Source organism: Canis lupus, chromosome 14 (genome assembly GCF_048164855.1).
Source record: "Canis lupus baileyi chromosome 14, mCanLup2.hap1, whole genome shotgun sequence".
Classification (NCBI taxonomy): domain Eukaryota; kingdom Metazoa; phylum Chordata; class Mammalia; order Carnivora; family Canidae; genus Canis; species Canis lupus.
Window position 1 is genome coordinate 36,376,205 of NC_132851.1, and position 21,430 is coordinate 36,397,634.

Below are 21,430 nucleotides of genomic sequence, written 5' to 3' on the forward strand. Positions count from 1 at the left end.
TGTAACGGGTTCCCATCTGGAAGAGCGCACTCGAGGCCGCCTAGAGCACACCGTGTGCGAAAGTGAGCTCTGAGTTAAAGGCTTAAATGTACAAATGTGAAAATGCAAAGATTTAAGTATAAGAGTAAACATGAATAATGAATCTGTTTGCAGAACATTTAGGAAAAATTCTAATAAGCCTGGTGTGCTGAAGATCTTATGAGCAGGACAGGAAAGTGAGCCACCTGCATATTAAGGATGCTAACTTTCATCTTCCCTGTGGGTTACAGAAGACTCTGGCTCATTGTTATTAAAAGGACGAACATTCCCTCAGGCTGCTATTTGTGTTTTAACTTTATAGTGCTTATTATTACTCAAAATTTTAAACTCTTGAGTCAAATTGTCCTTACTGTACAGCTTCTGGGTTTCCTGCCTTGCTAAGGAAAGTCTCTACCATACCAAATTTTCCTAACCATAGGTAGAGTGAGTTCTCTATAGACCTAATGAATAGAAAGCCAGAGCATGTGTTGGGGACTTTTTCTGGGGATAGGTTTTATTCTCTTGGCTTCTGTCGGCTTAGCTTCATTAAGCAAGCAATACATGTTCACTATAGAAAAATTACAAAAGAAATAGAACTTTCGAATACCTTATTTCTAGAAAGATGCATTAGAAACTAGCTGAACTGACTGCCTGTGTGGCTGGGGACCCGGTTGGTCGGTGGGGGACAGGAATGGAAGAGAAACTTTTTATTGAATTCTCTTGTACCTTTTTGAATTTTGGATCACATGAAATTGTTCATGCAATGGTTTTTTTTTTTTAATTTTTGTAGATTTCTTTATTGGAGTTCGATTTGCCAACATATAACACCCAGTGCTCATCCCATCCAGTCCCCCCGCTCCGTACCCAGTCACCTCATCTTCCCACCCACCTCCCCTACCACCACCCCCTGTTCGTTTCCCAGAGTTAGGAGTCTCATTTTTTGTCTGCCTCTCATATTTCCCACTCATTTTCTCTCCTTGCCCCTATAATCCGTTTCACTATCTTTTTTTATATTCCCCGCATGCAAAGATTTAAATGAGACTCTTCCTGTCCCAAGGGCATTCCCCTCCCTCCACTCATTGTGTTAGGCACCAAGTTGCCTGTTCTTCTCTCCAGCAGCTCCTTACTACCAGATTCCTAACACAGCCCACACCACAGCTTTGTGAGCAGGTCTGTGTGGCTCGTGTGCCCAGCAGTGTAGGCATCAAACGCGCGGGCTTTGGCATCAGCCCGACTTCCCTCTGCATCTGTGCCCTTGACAAAGGGAGCCATAAGGAGCTTGATGGCCACTCTGCTGGGTTTCCTCCTCCCAGAGTGCAGGCAGTTAATTCCAGACTTGGGGGCTTGTCCAAGTGGAGATGCTGTATGTAAAGTGTCTCCTATATAGTAGATGCTCGATAAATAATAGCTGTGATTACACCTGTCAATCAGGTATCTTCCAGAGCCTGGTGTCACAATTTGGTATTGACATTCTAGAACAGTATGTGGAGGAGGTGGGGGCGGTAGAGGAGCCTGTGCTGTGCATTATAGGGTGCTTAGCATCTCTGATTGCTCCCCACTAGATGCCAGTTAACAACTTCCTGCCAACTCCCACTCTGGGAGCTGTGCCAACTAAAAATGGTCAAATATCTCAACTGAGGCCAATTTAGCTCCCATGGGAACCACTGATCTAGAGTCCAGGAAACTCAATTAGGTAGACTGGTATTAAGTCTTCACATGCATCCTGGTTCATTCCCCACATTGGCCAGCCTGGGCTTGCTGTTCTGGGGAGCAGCGGACCAATCCCTGCAGCTGAAGATAAAGCCAAATGTTCCCCCATCGGCCAGGCACAGGGTCAGGCTCTTCCTAGTGAGGTTATCATAGGAGTAAGCCCCCCTACCCCCATCTTCCAGGTACAAGACCACAAAGGGGGTCCAGGATTGGAGTCCAGGTCTGTCTCCCAAGCTTGCACTTCCCTAAAGTTTTAAAAATTGATTTATTTGAAAGGGAGCGAGAAGGAGAATCTCAAGCAGATTGCCTGCTGAGCACAGAGCCCCACATAAAGCTTGTGGCCAGAAAGCTGAGCATCTGACTCTTGATGACTGAGCCGCCCCGGAGCACCCCACCACCGCCGCCACCAAGCCTGCACTCCTATGTGACTGACGGGTGTTGCCTCAGAACAACAGCATGCATCCAGCCTTTGCTTTCCTGTGTTTCCAGGAATGTATTGAGAGGAGAACAAAAATAATAAAAACCCAAGGCTTTTATGTTGAGTGGTTTAAAAAAAAAAAAAAATCCTGAGTTTCTAGCCTCGTCATCTGGTGGCCAGACAGGTGTCGGGGTCAGGCTCGGACCTGACTTCTTTGAAGTTTGGTGAATGAGCATGTGTCCCTGGCACAGAGCTAGGGTTGTCATGGATTTGGATGGGCCAGCCGAGAAGCCACCACCTCTTCCCACAGTGCCTAGGGGCCTGTGTCACCAGCTGCATCTGCCATTTCCACCATCCTCCAGGCTGAGGCATCCAGGGGCCTCCACAAGGAGTAGCTGGGTCTCCCCTATGAGAGAGGGCAGGACTTTGTGAACACTGTACAGAGCTGATGAGAGATTGGAGTAGCAAGTGTCTTTCTAGGACCTGTTCATGAATGGCTTTGAGAGGCCTTAAGCCTCTACAAACTGGCCTTTTCAACCCCTGTCAATAAGAATCCAAGGGGGCGGGAGGGTACCTAGGTGACTCGGTCGGTTAAGCATCTGCCTTCAGCTCGGGTCATGATCCTGGGGTCCTGGGATCAAGCCCCATGTCAGGCTCCCTACTCAGTGGGGAGCCTGCTTCCCTCTCTACCCCTCCCCCTGCTCATGTGTGTGCTCACTCCCTCTCTTGCACACTCTCTAAAATAAAAAATAAAATAAAAACTCTTAAAAACCCAAGGGATGGGTCAATCAACTAAAAAAATCCATCTAAGATCGTGCCGAGCAGATCTTCTGCCACAGGAGGACTGAACTCCCTGGGAACATGGAGCACTGGGCATCCAAGTACCCCTTAAAGTCATCTCCAGTGAGTGGAAGAGACCACTGGGGTCAATGCCTGGCCAAGCACGGTCTGTGCTCAGTGGGAACAGAACCTGCTACCGTGTCTGAACTCAAGAAGGGATGTGGGTGACATCATGTAGACCATGCATTTGAGTACAACCTGTCAAAGCAGAAGAAAGTTCCATGTCTGTCCAGGCGGAACATGCCTTCTGGTTTTGGAATCCTCGAGCAACATTGTGGAAGCGGGGGTTTACTCGGGCAAGGGGCCTAGCAGAAAAGAAGCTGGAAGGTGTCCTCCATCTAAGTGTGGACCTTCATAGTTCCTGATAATTCATCCGAGCTCTGCCCACCCGACAACCTGGTTGATCCGGGTCTCTCCCACGCCATGTGAGAATATCGCAGGAATGGTAGAGATGGTGTGCCTGTAAAACACAAAGTACCTGGCACAGAGTATATTTGCCATTGGAGACGACTTTAGTGAGCATTGCGCCCCTAAGCCTTCTCCATCCCAGCCCCTGCTTCATTTTCCTGGCAGGCCTATAAAAATATCTTTTTTCTGGGCTATTTCCAGGACCTCTTTGAATGCTGTCTTGAATTTGGGCATTGGTCTGCCTGAGGGGAAAGACCACCAGTGTAATGGAGGATCACCCATTGGGCATTACTCCCTCCTTGAAAGGTCCTTAAGCCTTTGCACTGTGCTGTCCCAGTCCTGACAATATGAACATGCAGGGCTTTGGGAAGCCTTGCCCTCCCCTCTGGGTTAGGTAATCAGGGAATGAGGATTAAGGCCATCTCCTGAGCCGTGGAGCTGCAACCCCAGCTCTCCCTTCAAGCAAGAAGTGGACAGCCAGCTATAAATAGTGCTGTTCCCCCAGCAGCTCCCAGCTGTTAGTGCTTTTGGGATCCATCTCTTTTGGTCTGAGGCTTCATTCTTCCCAGGCAGCCAGCAGCCAATGACTAAGCAATGGGAGGTACCATGGCCTGGCTATGTCCAACACCACTTCTCCAACCAGCCATCTTTGCTCTGGAGCTCCTCATTAAGTCGACCAAAACTTGGTCAGATCTACTCATGATCTTAAGGTTTTCTCTGTCCAATGCTTCTTCCTTGTCACCAGTATTTTCCCTCAAACCTCATGCAATCCTTTTTCTTTCATGGTCTGTTTCCTGCAGCCCCCCATTCCTACTTTCCCTCAGCCAGTGGTATCTGGGGTGTATATGAAGAAGATGCTGTCCCTGTAGGCCCAGCCCCCACCTGAGCATGGAGGAGTTGGCCTTGCTCTGGGCTTTCCACTTGGCCATCCCTGGGCCTGGCCCCATTGGGAGGCCTTATCCAGAAAGCTTTACTTGCCGTGTGCTGACCTTCCACTACTGGCTATCATACTCTAAGAGGACTTTGGCCCTCAGCCCACACCATTCCTGCTTTCTCTTCCAAATTTTTAAAGTCCCGTCACATGACCTAGCCCTTCCTCCACACACACCTGTCGTCTTGATTCCCATCAGAAACTACAGCTTTTATCAGCATGGATTTGTGAGAGACTCAGAGCATACCAGTGCTAATCTCCTCATGTGGACAAAGGAGTGAAAAAATCAGATACTCTGAGGCCTAGAAGAGAGAAAGGACAAGGACAAAGACAGTTACACAGCTGGCTGTGTGACCTGGGCGGAGACAGGGCAATAGGAGTGTGTTCTGAGAATCTTCCACCTGAGACATTGTCCCTCTTAAAGACAGCATATTACAGATGTCTCTGGTTCTTTTCTCCCTTGAATCTCCACTAAAACTGCAGAAAAGGATATATATATAATTTTTTTTTTTAAGCTCTAATCCAGGCGAAGAGGAATAGACAGCCACAGATCTCAGGAAGCAGCCAGGATAGCAGTACTTCCTTCTGTGAGGAAGTTGGATACTAAGCAGACAGTAGGCAAAACCAGGAGCCAACCAGACATACACCACGGAATCCACAGAAGACTCCAAGGTCAGTGACACTGTGTACATCTAGAGGTGGAAATGGAGGCTCAGATATGGAGGATTCAGTGATTGCTGTTTAGAAGCAGCCCTGGAAGCCCCGGCCCCTGATGGCCTCTCTCCCTTCTCTCTGGTGGAAGACTGAAGGTTTATTTGCTGGAATGAGTGAGTCAAACTGGATCTCTAAGCTAGATGACCCCTGATCACTTAGGGACAGAAGTACCGTTAGAAAACCAGGGTGATAAGTGCTCATGCACACATGGAACGTGAGCTGTTTCTGCCTTTTTCCCCCTCTCTGCTCCCAAGCAGTGGCAGCCTAACCTCCTTCCTCAGGCATGAGTTAGAAAGTGTACAGCCCAGGAGCTCTGACTAGCCTCAGGGACCCCCTCCATAAGGGGATCCTTCTAGTTCTGCCCACCCTGTGCTCAGAGACCCCATCGGCTCATCATTCCCTACCCTGAAACATTAACAGACAAGCAGAGGTAACCAGAAATCTGAGAGAAACGTCCAACAAAAAGCAGAGGCCAAAACAAACAAGCAGGAAAAAAACCAATATTGAAATCACTGAGACAAAGTAGGAAGAGATTTGGGGAAAATTAATATCCTCAAAGATGCTGCATTCATGACATAAAGTGGGATGCTTTTTTTTTTTTAAAGTGGAAAATGTTAGAGAACAAAAATGAACTCTTGGGATCTGAAAAATTTGGACACAAAAAAATTTCAATGGGAGGGCTCTCAGATGGTTAAGGAAATCTCCAAGAAGTAAGCAAAGAACAAAGAGCTGAATAATGAAAGATATGCAAATAGTAAAAGACCACCCGGAAAGTAGAAAATGTGAACAGTAAGAGACCCAGAAAGGGAAGCCAGAAAAGGGTATTAGATAAGTTTTTAAGACGTTTTTTCCAGAAATCAAAGACACACTTTGTTAGACTTCAAGGATTTGCTAAGTCCCTCGCACATATTTATCTCTATATGAGAATATAGAACAACAGACCGTGCATTTCCAGAGGAAAACAAACTCACCTACAGGATTGGATATTAGAAGGCCTTTAGATTTCTTAACAGCAACATTAGAAGAAAAATTCTAGAGCAACACCTTTAAGAATTTAAGGAAAATAATTTCCAAGCAAATTCTATTCCTATTCAAAATGTTAAAGTCAAGACTTTTATACGGAAAGAAGTCTCAAAACTTACCTCTCATGGAACAATTTTGCAGAAAGCTCCCACAGGGTCTGTTCCAACAAAGCAATGGAGCACATAGTGAAAGTGAGATTAGGGACACCAGACGTGACACACGTAAAGGTGAAGATACAGAATGACTTACTGCTGGGTACCAAGCAGCCTGGGTTGACTAGGGATGCATCAAACAAAATTTTGAGCATAGTCACTACAAGAGACCTACTTCCATTGTTGGAAAGATCCTGGGCTCATTTTTGTCTGAAAATGTCTTTGTTGTCCCACGAGATTGTTAGTTTTGCCAGTATGCCATCCTAAATTGAAAATAATTTTCCTTCAAACCCTCTTAAAATAGAACAAGTATAGCTTAAATGTTTTGGACACTATTATGTAAATATTTGCTGGGTCCTTTCTAAACTAAGCTATTCACTGGCTAACTCGGTGCTTTGTGTCAACAGCTTCATTATGAAAGTTTGAAGATATTCTCATTAACTGAGGTGAATATTGTGGTTTATAGTTTCAATCACATTTTAATCAAGGTACAATTGAGGAAACCTAGTGCTTATGAGGATCTATTTCTACCCAAAGCAAACACGTGAGATCTACAACTCAATGATTATTTTTTGCTTTGTCTTTTTGTAAACAAAAACGTCTAAAACTGGTGTCTGTAAAGACCTCTGAACTCCTGAAGAAGTCAGATACTCGAGCAAAATTGGATGGATTCCTGGCTTTGTCTACAGACTGGAAGAGGCTTCTCTCCGTTATTGTAGGTCCCTGAATTCAAGATCTAAAGAAACTCCCTACTGTCTTCGACCACCCGGACTATCTCGGTACCTTCTGTTATTGAGGATTATTTAAGCTTTCTGTGCCCCAGATTGGGGATGATAATAGTACCTGCTTCAGATGGTGGCAATTAAAGCAGATAATGTATATAAAGCACTTGGAACAGGCCCAACACCTAGTTAGTGCCACCGACGTGTTTGCTATATAAGTTCAGGGGTGGATGAAGTAAGAGAAAATGGTTTGCCATAAAGGACGATTCCCCAAATATCTATTCTTCTCTTCTGAAAGGAAGTCCTACTTTTTTCATTTAGCCATTTGAATCCACAAACATTCAGTGCCCTCTGCGTGATGGGCACTCTGATGCTGAGCACAGGGCCCTGGTGATGAGAAGTCAGATTCCGCTCTCGGGAGCAGGGCATGTTGTCCACTTATGAACATTTATGAGAAGATATTAACCAAATGAGTGTTATGACAGATCACAGCATAACAGTACAAGAAGGAAACCATTTTTTGAGGGAGTGGGAGGGCGTGGTCAAGGAAGCCCTCTGAGACCTGAAGGATGGGTAGGGGTTGACCAGGCCCCAGGAGGGTATGTTCCATGTGGACCAAAAAACAGGGCCCAGATCCTAGAGTAGGAGAAGACCGGGTGCCCTGAAGGTGCCAAGAGAAGATTGCAGCCGGGGTGCAGAGAGCCAGGAGGAGCATGTCGGAGGTTGGGCCAGGCCTCACAGGGTTCCTGGCAAAGGCTCAGGGCAAAAACCTATTGATGGCTTCTCATTGGCTGGTGGTGGTGCATTGTCATCAACCAGAGAAGGCATGTACTACTGTGTCACTCAGTCTGATTCAAGAAGCTTTGACTTAGAGCAGTGATCAGTAACCTCTCAAATCTCAGGAGCCGATGCTAGGTAAGCAGAGTTTGCCAGTCTTTCAAGTCCCCTTCAGACCTCAGGGCCTGAGCCCCTAGGAGAGGTTTAGCTGCATGACCTCATTCTGATTGCTCTGGTTCACCTAGGGGCAGGGGGAGGGTGACAGGCTCAGGGTGGGCCCTGGTGCTACTACTTCTGTGCTGCTGGTTTGGTTCTGAGCTGCCTGCCCGGCTCCTGAAGGCTGCCTGGTACAGTGATACTCAATAGGTTGTTTGTTGAGCCAGTGAAAGCAGACACCAGATTTATTGTCGATGAGGTGAGGGATGTCTAGGCAAAGGGAACAATGTGTGCAAAGGCAGGACTGTGCGGCCCCAATCCCCTGCCTGGCATCACTGATTAAATATAGGCTTCTGCTCACTCTTTCCTGCCAGGCCTCTAAGAGGAGGTGGCTTGTGAGTTGACATTGTCATTATAATAATTAAGCGTGCCTCGGGAAATACAGACCCTACCGAGAGGTGCAGAGGAGGAGCGCTTATCTCCTATTTTAATTATTATTAAATGTTCAGTAATTGTGCTGGGCCCTGGGGGTGCAATCTGTCAAGCAATTAGACTCAGCCAGGCTTTCAGAGGGAATCATTGGGGTGAGGGGGAAATGGTATTTCTAGGCTGTGAGCTCCCCAAAGTACGACAGGGTCGGGAAGAGGGCACAGGGACAGGAGGGCCCAAGTGGCTCTCCCCTCCTCCCCAGAGCCTGGACCTGGTGACCTGTTTGGGCATCTCCCAGAGTGCTGAGGCCATGGAGCATCCTGCATGGTAAACCTAGGTGACTTCGCCCTGGGGTTCCATGGGTGCCCATCGGCCAGGGACTGGGGGGTCCCAGGATGAAGGACATTCAGTGCTGAAAATCCGGGAAGTCACGGGCTAACCGGAATGACGTCTGCTGTCTCCCACAACACCAGTGGGGCCAGACCCAGCAATCCTTTCAAAGGCTCATGAAACCTGTTGTCCCTCTGCAGAGGCCAGAGTGGCCCTGCTTGCCCCCTGCCTCCGTTCCTGTCTCACATCTTCTATTTTTTAGGTGGGTCCCAGGTCCACCTATCCTGTCCATGGGGCTCCAGTAGGGGATGGACTAAACAGCCAATGGTTTCCTTGGAGTCCAGCAAAGGAGCCATTAATGCAGATGGAAGACCAGGGTCTGATTGCGGGGACATCTTTTCCATTCTGGGGCCTCGGAGGGCCTGGGGGCAGGGGGGCTACTGGAGACCACCACCATTCCACGGCCAGGCAGGGTGTGCTCAGGGGTCAGCCTACATCCTGTTCTCTCCCCACCCTCCATGTCCTACCACTGTCCTACCACTGCAGGGATAGCCCTGCAACTTGAGGGAGCAGGCCCTGTGCCCACTCAGTCCTACCACCCCACATGTCCCCCCACAGGAGCCCAGGGGATGCAGTCCACAGGGTGGCCGGCCCCCTGGCACAGAGCAGAGAAGGGTACGTGGCAAACAAACCTGGGGAACGGCCAGCACACATTTCCAGAAGGAAGTTGTCCCAGAACCCAGCCTCGGAGCTTGAGTGCAAGAACCCAAAGCCAAACTTGTACTTCTTCCAAGGTTGTGAGTAGCCGACAGGGGATGGGCCTCCAAGCCACACAGACCTAGGAGTGACTCCTTGCCTTACCCACTCTCCGTGTCCTCGGCGATCACACGAGGCTAACGATGTCTGCTGTATAGGGGAAGGGTATCGAGGGCTGTGGCGAGGGGACAGGGGCCTGCAACCTGTCTGCCAAATGACAGGGGTAGGTGAACACGTCCCTCTACTCCACTCTCCTCACCTTGAAGTCCCTCCTGTCCCACCTGTTCTCCATGTAAAGCCTAGCAGAGCACCTGCCATAAAATATTGACTTCTGGACCCTGCTGGTTTCTGGAAGAGCTTAGGATTAGGTAACTTGACTGACTCCCGTCTTTGACAGGTACCTTCTGATCTTCATGTGCCAGATGGGGCATGGTTAGGATTGGAAGTGTTGAGAAGGTGCCTGGCATCCGGAGAGCATTCTGCGAGGGCTGTGGCAGTTACCACTCTGTTCTGATCCCTAGTATGAGGCCAGAATGAAAACCTCCCATACAGCACATAGCAAGCTTCCCAAAAGCCTCTACTAGCTCCATTCTATGGAGGAGCCACCTGTGGTCAACGTGGCTCCAGTTCCCACTCAGCCAAACCCTAATCCAGGTGCTGCTGGGAAGGGATTTTGTAGGTGTAATGAAAGGCCATAACTGGGTGATGTCCCCAAGGAAGACCCACCAGCCGTGGACAGCGGCACCAGCCTGCAATGGAGAATACCAGTCTGTCCTTCCTGGTGGCTCCCCCCCACCCCCCCATGGATTCTAGACTTGCTGAGCCAGAGTTGTGACCTCACAATTGTGTAAACCAACTCCTTGAGATAAATCTCTTCATGCCTCAGTCTTCCTGGTTCTGCTCTGGTCCAGCACCTGAGCCTCTGAGAGGTTGAGGGACTTGCCTGGGACTTGCTCAACAAGCGGTGGAGACCCAGGCCCATCTGACCCCAAGCCCTATGCATCTGCTCAAACCGGGAGAGGTCACAAGGCCCAGGATAAGAGGACACTGGTTATGCCCCCCACCATGTGTCCCAGGGACTTCGTACCTGGCTCCCCCATCATACCCAGCACTGCAACCTACACCGTGCAGGTGGTGGATGTTTATCCCAAGAATGGAGGAGCAGCCACTGCTACTGGAAGATGGGGTTGGAGGATAGCCCTGCAACTTGAGGGAGCAGGCCCTGTGCCCACTCAGAGAATCCCTCCGGGAAAATCCCCTCCCCCCACCTGCTAACACCTTTTACAAGATGCCACCCACTCCCCCTTCAGAAACTGTCTATTCCTGGTGCTGCACTGGGGCATTGTCATGGCAACGGGACAACACGAGAGGCCAGGCGAGCCGGCTTGTTTCTCTGATGGTTCTGTGGGGACCTCATGGTACACAGAGCGGCTATGCAAGCCGCTGCCATCTGCTCTGAGCTGGGACTCCAGGCCCCTTCTTCCTTCTCTCCTCACTGGACTCCATCTCGCCCCAGGCCTGGGACCTTGGCTCCCTGGCACAGGGCCTAGGAGAAATGCTGGCCAAGAAGAGCAGAAAACCCAAGTTGATCCTGACACTGAAGCCTGGAGCTGGGCTGGCCCCACCAGTGCTGGGTGGAAACCTCGGTGCTGCTGCCCGTGAAGCCACCCTGCCAGGTGGGGGGGTGCTTCCAAGGGGAGCAACCAGAGCTGACCTCCCCCTGCCACCTCAGACCGGAGCTGGAGGGGGCCGACCTTCCTGAAGCTGAGTGGCTAGCAGCAAGGCAGCTGGACCTTCTGGGAGGGCAGGGCAGGGCCCGGGTGCCGCCTCAGGGTGATGTGTGTCCTGTGTGTCCAAGGTCAACACCCCATCCCTCAGGGTCCTTCTCCACCCCCGATCTACCAGTGGGTCTGAGTTGGCACTACCCAGGGGAGTGAGGGCAGATCCCCCCACCATCTACAGGGGCAGAGAGAGGTGCAGGGGGCTGTAGGGCTACGCATTACCATCCCACCCCCCTCTGCCCCACAGACCCCAGCCCGCGGCCATGCTAGTTCTGTCAGCCGGGACCCTGCGGGAGAGGAATCCAATTGCTTCTCCTTAACCTTGTGCATCCTGTGGCAACTCCAGGTCCGTGCAAGGGCAGGGAGAGCCAGCACTGGCTGACCTGGCTGGCCCCAGTCCTCCCTCAAGCTCACCTTTCCCGTAAGATCTGCCCTGAGCGCCACTCACACAGGCCACCGCCTCCCATCAGCCTCCGAGCACCCCAGCTCCAGCCCTCTCCTCCTCCGTTCCCTGACCACACCTTCAAACGAATGGCATCACTTCTCTGACATTATTTCTCATCCAGTGTTACCTGTAAGCTTCCCGCAGGTGTCTTTGTGTCTAATGTTCACTTAGGGCTCCCCGGTACCCGTAGTGTCTACCTGGTATTAACAGACTCTTAGTAACTATTTCTTCAATGAATTAAGTGGGGGAAAAAAATAGCTCAAAACTGAGCTCACCTTACTGAAAACTCAAATGCATGATTTTGTACATAAGGGAGTAGCCACATGCTAAGCATGACTGCAGCATATACTCTAGTTCAATATTTTTGGCCTGTTTGGGATTGAGCACTGGGTGAGCACTAGGATCTCTGGTTTAGCCCTTCCCTGTATGGCCCTTGGCATGTTCTATTTTACCTGGGATATGGAACAATGAAGGCGGCTACGTGCAGTTGAACCTGTTGTGCACTGCACAGGCAAGCTGGACCAAGGTGGCACACGGGAGTGGAAATAAGGCTGACCCTCACCAATCTGCGCTTCAGTGGCCAGTGACTGTATCCGTGCAAAGGAAAGGGTGAATTTGCCTTTTTTTTATTGGAAAGTGCCATCTGCTCATCAGATCTCTGCCCACTGGGCCGAGTCTCAATTTAACAGCCATGCTACACAGGCTGGGGAAGCCTGATTCCCATTTTACAGATGAGTATTGATGTGACCCAAGTCCTCCCTGCACCTGCTCCACTGGCTGCTCCTCTGCTCCCAACCTCCGCCTCTTTGCCTCTCTCTTAGCAGAGAACAGATGCCACTCTTGCAGGAAACGTGGCCGCATGACCTGGACAGATGGTTGGCCGCGTTATGAAAGAACAAATCTTGGTGGAAGGACGGGAGGTGGGGTGTAGGACGGAGGCTCCAAGAAGAAAATGAGAAGACACAGTGACCATGATTATTAATGGGGATATGGGGGGGGTAGTAAACCTTTCATAGAGAAAGCAGGACGAGTGTAGTCATCTCTGCACAAACCTGTACTGTTTTTCCTGGAGCAGAAATTTTCTCTACCATAGGCCACCCTGACTCACCCCTAAGTGGGCACCATAATGCTGGCCCCAGATGTATAAACCCAAACCGAGCTTGCCCCACCAGGTTCTCTCTCCCAGAGACTGAATGAACTATAGGAAGCCAGAGTGACAGACCCAGATAACTGTGGGAGCTTGGGTGGAGCCCTAATGTCACTTGACGAAGCCGAGAGCTGTGACTCGACTTGTAGTTCAGCCCGCCACGTGGTGAGCTGCTGTGCAGGATCCCTGTCGACCCTACATCAGGGCGGATCCACATCCAAGTTCCATCCCTGCTCCCCTGGACCTACTCCCAGTCCCGGCAGCCGCATCCATCAGGCTGCAGGGTGTAGGCATGATACATGTGTTGTGGACGCCAGAGGCTCACCGTAGGAGCTGGACCTCATGTGTGGGTGGGGCTGTGGGACTCTGGAAAACTGATAGGGATAAGCATACTGTCCCTTCGTAGATGCTTCCAGTGGTGCAGCCATCCCCCTGCTCTTGTAAGCCAAGACCCATTCCAGAATGTTCATACCTGCATAACCAATAGCAGCCGATAACTAGAAAGACTGTCCGACTACGATGGACTGGCACGCTCCTAGAGTGCCCTGTGACAGCGACGTGGGCAAGGTTTGGGTGTAAACAAAAGCAGACACGAGCAAGTCCACACTCATGGTTCCATTTATATAAAACCTAAATAAGTTTTGTGCAGTAGCAGCATCACAGCCCACGAGCTCTAGCTGAGGTGTGGCTATTGCTGATTGAAAACCTAAACCACGCAACCCGAGGTCAGGCATTGGGGAGTCCGTGCCCGTCCTATTCTGCTTCTGGACTTCGGACTTCGGTGACGTGGGTGGTTCGGTCTGTGATGGTTCAAGTCGAACACTTAAGATTGGTGCCTTTCTTTGTAAGGCCTGCTGTGATTCCTTAACACTTAAATCGAGGGGGAAAAAAAAGAATCTTAAATCCAGATTTGTTTCTAGCAGAGGTTGAGCCCCTGTTGGATGGCCCATGTCATCCCACTTGAGTGGTCATCACAGAATCTCCCCACCTAGGGGGGCGGGGGGCTTCTCAACCACAGAAACCTATTTGTCATGGTTCTGGACGCTGGAGGTCCAAGATCAAGAGCCCAATTCATGGTTCACGGACAGCTGTCTTCTCACTATGTCCCCACTTGGCAAAAAGTATAAGGGGGGGGTCTCGTTGGTAAGGTCACCAAATCTCATTTGTGAGGGCTCCATCCTCACAGCCTAATCACCTCCCAAATGTTCCGCCTCTTGATACCATCACTGAGGAGCTAGGTTTGAGCCTACAAATCTAGGGGAGACACAAATACTTGGTCCAGAGCGAACCATTAAAGTACGCCGTGAACACAAGAGCTCTGCTCTAGAAGAGGGCCATCCTCACTTGTTGAAGGGTTCTTGGGCTCGTCCCCATGGGAGACCTGGCGTCAGGAGTACCCGACACCATGCAGAGCAACAGAACCACTGCCGGCTCCTGTCCTGAGCGATCGCCTTCCTTTCCTAGGTGGCCTACGTCGGCTTTCCCAAGGCCATGGCCGGGCCAGAGACGTGTGCCCAGCCCTCACGATGAGAGGATCTCCTGACCTTTTGACGACTTAAGGCAGAGTTGTCTGAGGATGGCGATCATGTAGTGTGTGCAGCAGGCAGGGTCCACCGGGAGGGAGAGACCACCTACGTTGGATGATTTGAGAATACTTTACTCCGCTGAGTTTTTGAAAATGCATTAGAAGAAAACCATAAAGGATAGTGCAGGGGTGAATGGCAGGGCCCTGTTACCACCCCCCGGGCCAGTGGGAATTTAGAACCTGAAAAACCAGGGACTATGTGGAGAAGGCCACACCAGGCTGAGGTTGGGACCCTTGTTTTAGAAACCACCCAGACTCTAGAGTCTCCACAGGGCAAATGGAATAAATGCTCCCGCCCCCCCCCCCCCTCAAATTCCAGACTTCACAACCGAGCTCCTCACAGGACAAATCTAGATGGAAACCACAGGTTGGTTTCCATGGACACAAAGGTAGGGAGAGAAGAAGCGAGAAGCCCCCCAGCTCAGCCTCTGACTTGGGATGCTAGAGCCTGTGTCACTGGCTTATTGAAAGCTGTCGACCTCATCAGGAGAAAGGGCAGGAGTGGACTGGCCTCAGACACCACTTGATTCAGAACTTATACTCTCAGGCTTTGTAGGATGAGCCTGGGAGAGGCCCCACCCCACAGCTGGTGGCCAGTTCCTGTCCGGGGAGGGGAAGGAGGGCTCTGATTGGCTGCTGTGGGTCACCTGTTCATTCCTGGAGCAGTGACCCTGGTGGCCCGGGGGACGTGGTGCTCTAATCAGCGCAGCTTGGAGGCCGAGCCAGCCTGTGGCTGGGGGCAAGGTCTGTTTCCAGTGTTGGGGGTGCTGCTGAGCACGGCTATCCCAATCGTGTATTCCAGAACTTAAGCAACACAGGGTACCTTGGGAGGGCCCATGGGGAGACTGAGCCAGACCACACTGACCACCTGACCTCCACCAGCCCCTACTCTGGTGGTGGGCCACGTGACACTTTGGGTCTTCTGGAATTAGGGTCAGCTCGGAGCCAAGGACCAGTCATTCCCCAAAAGTCCGATCACCCCCATTCCCACAGTCACCCTGGTAAATGGCCATAGGTCCCTTCAGGGAGGGCTCGGAGGAAGACTAATAGTATCAATTGGTGGTGGTGTCGCAGGATCTCCCCACCCCTCCCAACCCCCAAGGGGGACCTGGCCTCCCTTCTGCACAGCAGCTCTGTAGCAGGAGACTTGCTCGAGACTGGACGGCTACCAGAAGGAGGGGCCAAAGGGGGCACAGGGCAAATAAGCACCCCAGAAGCCACTCCCGCACGGTAGGCGGACAGCACAGTTAGACGGCCCAGGGTGCGTGCGTGGAGTGCACACGGCTGGGCTGCAGTAACGGCCGCAGAGAGCAGCGTCTCAGAACCCGGCTGGCACATGCTAGCGCTGCCGACGAGCATTCCATACATTATCGCAGTGGGTACCTGGCTCACAGGGAGATGTTAATAATTCCTCAAGAGAGCCCAGTTTTATGCATGAGAAACCCGCAGTATGTAGGGGGGTAAGCGCATTTCCACCCGACGCTGTGGGTGTGGAGCGGGGGAGCTGACCCTGTCCCACTGGGGGGGACACCCTGCGGGACCCCCGTGCTCTGAGCTCTTTGGGTTTGTTTCTCCACATTGTGCTTGGGCTGCCCGGGGCTGAGTAGACAGGGACTGCCAGGCCCGTGGACGTGAGCTCGGGGGGAGCTCGACTGCCAAGCTGCTAAACCCCCCAACTGCGCAGCTGGGCCGTGCAAAGGCCGTCCAGGCTTCGCCTGAGCCCTGGCGCCTGGAGCTCCAGCCAGACAGCTTGCATCTCTCTTCAGATAAACAACTCGGGCTCTCACGAGAGCTTGGTGGGCCCGGCATCATGGCTATGGCTCCGCTTGTCCTCCCCCACCAGCAGCTCTAGACCCATCATGGAAACCAAGGTCTGGATTTTCATCCACAGCCAGTGTGTCCCAGTCACCTTCTGCTACATACAAATGGTTTAAGGAAGCTGAGGACTCAGAAAAGTGGCTGCTTGACTTCTTCGTAGAGAGAGTCGCCAGCCTCCAAAGTGCCCCCCTCCCAGGTGTCAGAAGGTGCTGGACATGCCCAGGAGTTAGGTGTATTAGAGAATGAATTGCTGGGATGGGGATGGGACTGGAGTGGGCAATGCTGGACTCAGACAAGTAAGACCCAATAAGACCCAAAGTGAGATTTCATTGCATGCACCTATCCCCAGGAAGATGCTACGGACCCGTCGCTAACGTGACGAATGATTGAGCGCAACCATGTGCCAGATGCTAAATGTCCTAAGAATGAGGGTCCTGGGAAACGTGGACCAGTTGGGATTATCCCAATCCCAGCATCTTAGTCACTGAAAGGTGCTTTTCTTCATTTTGTGTCCACCACTGGCCAGCTGGGAAGTCTATGCCTCACCTCACTTCAGGAACCAGACTCAGCAGTCACTCTTGAAACCTGTCAGCATGAAAAAGGTCTGGAAGTTCTCATACTGACAGTCAGTGGTCCAGCTGGGAAGTGACCCATGTCCCTTCCCTCATGATGCATTGGCCAGAGCTAGTCCTAGGAATCCACTCACCCCGGGGACCAGCAAGAGGCATCCTATTGTGTGCCTGGAGGGTAGGGGAGGCTAGGAGGAGTGTGCACCGCACGGCTGACCACCAGGGTGTGCTTGCACGGGGCTGTAGTGCCCGTGAGCAGGCTTGCTGGGGGCAGAGGGCTCCCTGGTCAGATGTGCTCAAGAGTCACTGGGATAACAGGGCTCAAAAGTCTCTTCAGGACAATAAAGGCTGTGAGAAGTTGGGGCCTGGTGGGCCGTGAGTCTCCAGGAAAGCAACCTAGAACCTAGTGGGCATGTAACCTATTGGGGGGGGGGGGTTGGGAGGAACCCCTTACAGAGCTAGCATTCCGTGGAACACTTTGAGAAATGCTGTTATTTACACAAAAAGCATTTGGTGGATTGGTGGAGCCTCGGAGGGTTCTAGGGCAGCAAACCTATGTGTGACACTCTGTCCAAACCCATGGAACGTCCGCCACCAAGAGTGAGCCCTACCGTAGACTTTGGGCTCTGGGTGTTACTGAGGTGTCTGTGTAGGTTCACTCCAGCGGGGGATGCCGATCATGGGGAGGCTTGGGGTGGGGGGTGGGCAAGATCACAGGGGACCTCTCTCTACCTTCCTCTCCATTTTGCTGTGAACTTTAAGCTTCTCTAAGTTTTTCTTAAAGGTGACAAATAATGAGAAAGACACAAATGACAAAGTATCGAGCCCTCCCTCGATTTCAAAAAAATAATAAAAAAATAAAATCTTGCACGTGGTGCCCAGCACACGCCTCTACTAAGTGGTGACAATTACATTCTTAATAGTGTCCCCCTGCCCACGTGCCACTGGGAAACGTGTCCAAGGACACCGAGACGCTGAGTGGCAGTGCTGACTTATCCAGCCCTCTTGAAAGAGTTATTAATCATCATAAAATGAAGTTTTTACTCCTTGTTCTGGAGGACACACAGAGGTGCCCACAGAAGCAGCTTGCTTGCAATCCAGCCCCTGCAATCTGGAACATCCACCCTGTGGCTTTGGATGATGGGATTTCTTATCTGTGGGAAGAGAGAACGAGACCTCAGAATCTCCCATTCTTTACGCTGTGGCCTATTGCCCCAGTCAGGAGTCCGAGGGCCTCCTTGTCACCTTGGTCTCCAGTCGCCCTGGCGTAGAACTGCTCTTGCCTTCGGGGTCCTCTTCAGGGAGCCTCAAAGTGAATATTTCATATATCTATACTTAATATCAAGCTATCCTAAATAAGCCCGACGACTTGGTGAAGATCTAACCATGTGATACAGAAACAGAAAAACACATAGAACTTAATTGTAACTTGAATGGTCATTTTTAACAAGTGCACAATGACAACCACAATGATTAGTGCTGCTGAATGGATTGCCTGAATAGGCTCTGAAGTCCCTGTCCTGTACCTATGGGGGCTACACCTGAAGTCCAGTTAAGTCAGGAGCACGGCACCCTAATGCCAAGCAGCTGAGAGCAAAGGTGGGCGGGGGGGGGGGGGAGGCACCTGGAGCAGGAGTGGGAACCCCAGTGTTCTCACTGCGCTGCAAGCTCCAAGCAGGTGCGTAGAAGAAGTCCTGACTCCTCCACTTCTTAACCACAACTCAAGCCACTTCCTCTAGGCCACTGCTCTGGGCATCCCTCTGAGCTGTGCAGGGATCCGCTTCAATAACAAAGCCAGGAAAGGGGTCCTGCCCGTGTTACAGGCCCCCTTCCAGACCCTGGCACACATACACTGTTCTCGGGAGGCGCTAATCTCCTCGTTCCACGGGGGGGTAGAAAATGCCTCCCATGGAGCTCTGCCTTGGGCCACAGGCCAAGAATCAGGCCTGCCCTGGGTCCCTAGTCCCTGCCTGCTGGGGCCGGCATTCATGTGGGGGGGTGGTGGGGAGGATGGACACATAGCAAAGGTGCAAAATATATAATGGGATGGCAGGTGATCGGGCCCTAGGAAAAATCAGGCTGGAGAGAGGGGCCAGAAGAGGTGATGGAGCAGAGTGGAGGGGAGGTGGAGGTGGGGGAGGGGTGGATGACACGGTAGTCCAGGCTCCACCTGGCACTGCGGACCAGGACTTTGGGGGTAAGGAGCAGCCAGCTTCTGGACAAATGTTGAAGAGCCAACAGGATCTTTTAGGGGGTAGGATTGAGGGTAGAAAGAGTGAAGAAGTCCCAAGTTTCTTTAGCCTGAATGGCCAGAAGGATCCAGGTGACCTAGAGGAGCACTGTGAGATGAGCAGGGACCTGAGCAGTGGGGAGTGGACGGTCAGGAGTTCCTGTTGCACACCTGATGTCTGAGCTGCCTACCGCGGTCCACGTGGCCACAGGAGCTGGCGAGTGGGAACACAGGTGCTAGTGTTAGGACCACTGTGAGATGGAAAGGAAAGGGGGGATCCACAGCTAACCATCTTCATGTCGGAGAACACATGTGCGCCAGCAGATGCTGGGACCCACAGCAGGTGGAGGCCTGTTGCCGCACACTGAGGCCCTGGAGGGTGAGGCGAGCTCCTCGTCTCTAAAAACATCAACGACCTATAGCACAGCCCCTCTGACAGGTGTTGTGTCCCGTCATCTCATAGCCTTGTGAAGGCAGGACATGGAGACCAGGTATGAGCAGGTTGCCTGCACGGTGCAGGATTCGGGCCCCTGCCCCCTCCTCGGGGGTGAGGGTTGCTGCATCTGGCCCTCACCTGGGTTTGGGCCCTCGTCAGGGTGGAAGGTGTGGTTGGCACAGAGAAAAAGTAAAGGAAGCACAGGGCGAGGGCCAGGGGGGAGGGCTGGGCTAATAATCTGAGCTCTCCCAAGAAGTGGGAGGCCAAGAAGGGTGGATAAAATAAGGACTCCTCCGACCCCTGAACTGATGCCAGCCCCTGTGCTAGTGGAAAAGCAGGGGCCACTGGCCCCCGATAGCCTTCAAACCCTGGCTTCCTCCCTGACTTCTTACACAGATCACTGCGGGGTTAACGAGCATTTCTGCATGGCCCACCAGCTCAGAATGACTTTGTTATTAAAAGAGAATATTTCGGTACCATGAAAACGACATGAAATTCAAATTTCGGTCTCTATCAGTGAAGGCTTTCTGGACATAATCCCTTAGGTCCCTTTACTGATTCCTTGCAAGGCCCAGGGGACCCAGGCTTCCTCATCGAGGAAACTTCCTGGCTCAGGCCCAAGCCCCACATCAACTCAGGAGCCCCTACAGGACCCTGCCAGATAAAGGGAGCTGCATCTCATTGGGTCCCTGAGTCTTGGGGTGCTCTAATCCCATATTTATTTTTCCGGTTGACCCTCTGAGCCACAGAAGGGTTACAAGGACAGATTCCGGAGCCAGGCTGCCTGGATTCGTGACCCAGTTCTGCCATGTTCTAGCTGTGTGCCCTCTGGAAAATCCCCCCGCACCTCTGGCTGCCCTCCTGCCACACCGGCAGCGTTGGCCTATTGCATGAAGTCTAAACTATGTGCCAGCTGGCTCTTTCTGCAAAAACGTTTGCTGACCCCTGGCTTAGAAGCCTCAGCTCCTGAAACGAGGTGTTCGTTTGGGGGACAGACCGTAGTAATGCGATGTGAGCCACCAAGAGCTTGGGTTCTCACCAGGGTCCGTATGTTTCCTACACGAGCCTCTGGCAAGCACCGGGGAAGCCAGAGGGCAGAGGGCAGCAGGCGTGCCAGGGATGGGCACGTTTCCTACAAGGCAGGCAGAAAGGAGCCTGGCTCTGTGGGGCTCCCCCCGTGGCCAGAATGTGCTTTTGGCCAGAATCTCCACTGCATCTCAGAATTGGGACCCCTGTCTGGGGTCAAGGCAGGGGAGGGAGCCCCCGCCCCAACCAGCAGCATCGACATCCCAAGGCCTTGTTAGACGCACATGCTCTCGGGCCATCCTGGACCCACACTGAGGGTGGGGGCTGGGCAATCTGTGTTTTCAGGAGCTGCTCCCCCACCGGTGAGTGTGATGCCCAAACCTGAGAGCCAAGTCCCTCCGCCCCCCACCTCCGCCGGGAAGCTCTGACCCTGGCATCCCCGGGCAAGTTGCATGATGTCTGTGCCTCTGGAACACGAGTGAAGTCGGGAGGCCCCTCACCTCGGAGCAGCTACTACAGGTCACCAGGAGCAGATTGTGCCCTCGCCCTCGAGTGAAGCCTGAGCGCCTGTTACCTGTCTGTCCTTCTGCCTTCCACTGTGGGACAGCAGGTGTGAAAGGATGAAGGGGCCGTCTGGTGTTCTGAACTAAGGTTCTTCAGCCAGGAGAGAAAAACAAAAACTGGCAAACCAGGTCTCGGTGCAGTTGGGGTTTTTAGGCAAAAAGGCTCCTTAAGCAAGAGGGCTGCCTGGTTCAGGCCCCGCTCCCCTCGCTCCAGAAAGGTGTGGGAAGGTGGCTGATGGGTGGGGTGGGGGAAGCTGCATCCAGGGGACTCGGGATGCAGCTTTCTCAGTGAAGGAAGACCAAGACACATTTGCAAACGTGCCATAGAGATTTTAATGAAAAAATTAGAAAAGTGCATTATTTTACAACACTACAGTAAATGATTTTTTTTTCTGTAAAGACATTGTAAAATATATACAGGGTTGCTTAGTGCATTCGTTACAAAA

The 21,430-nt window shown here is 51.8% G+C and overlaps 1 long non-coding RNA gene across 3 annotated transcripts; it reads right to left on the bottom strand.

Annotated features, from left to right (window-relative positions):
* Positions 1 to 941: 941 nt before the first annotated feature.
* Positions 942 to 10,186, bottom strand: LOC140603896 (uncharacterized). Of its 3 annotated transcripts, XR_012006904.1 has the most exons (4): positions 10,111 to 10,186; positions 9,321 to 9,901; positions 3,185 to 3,446; positions 942 to 2,552 (listed from the first exon to the last, which is right to left on the bottom strand). It is a non-coding gene; the product is annotated as an uncharacterized lncRNA (long non-coding RNA). The 3 variants fall into 3 exon arrangements; XR_012006903.1 differs by having other exon boundaries at positions 9,786 to 10,171; XR_012006902.1 differs by having other exon boundaries at positions 9,321 to 10,171.
* Between the last annotated feature and the right edge of the window lie 11,244 nt (positions 10,187 to 21,430).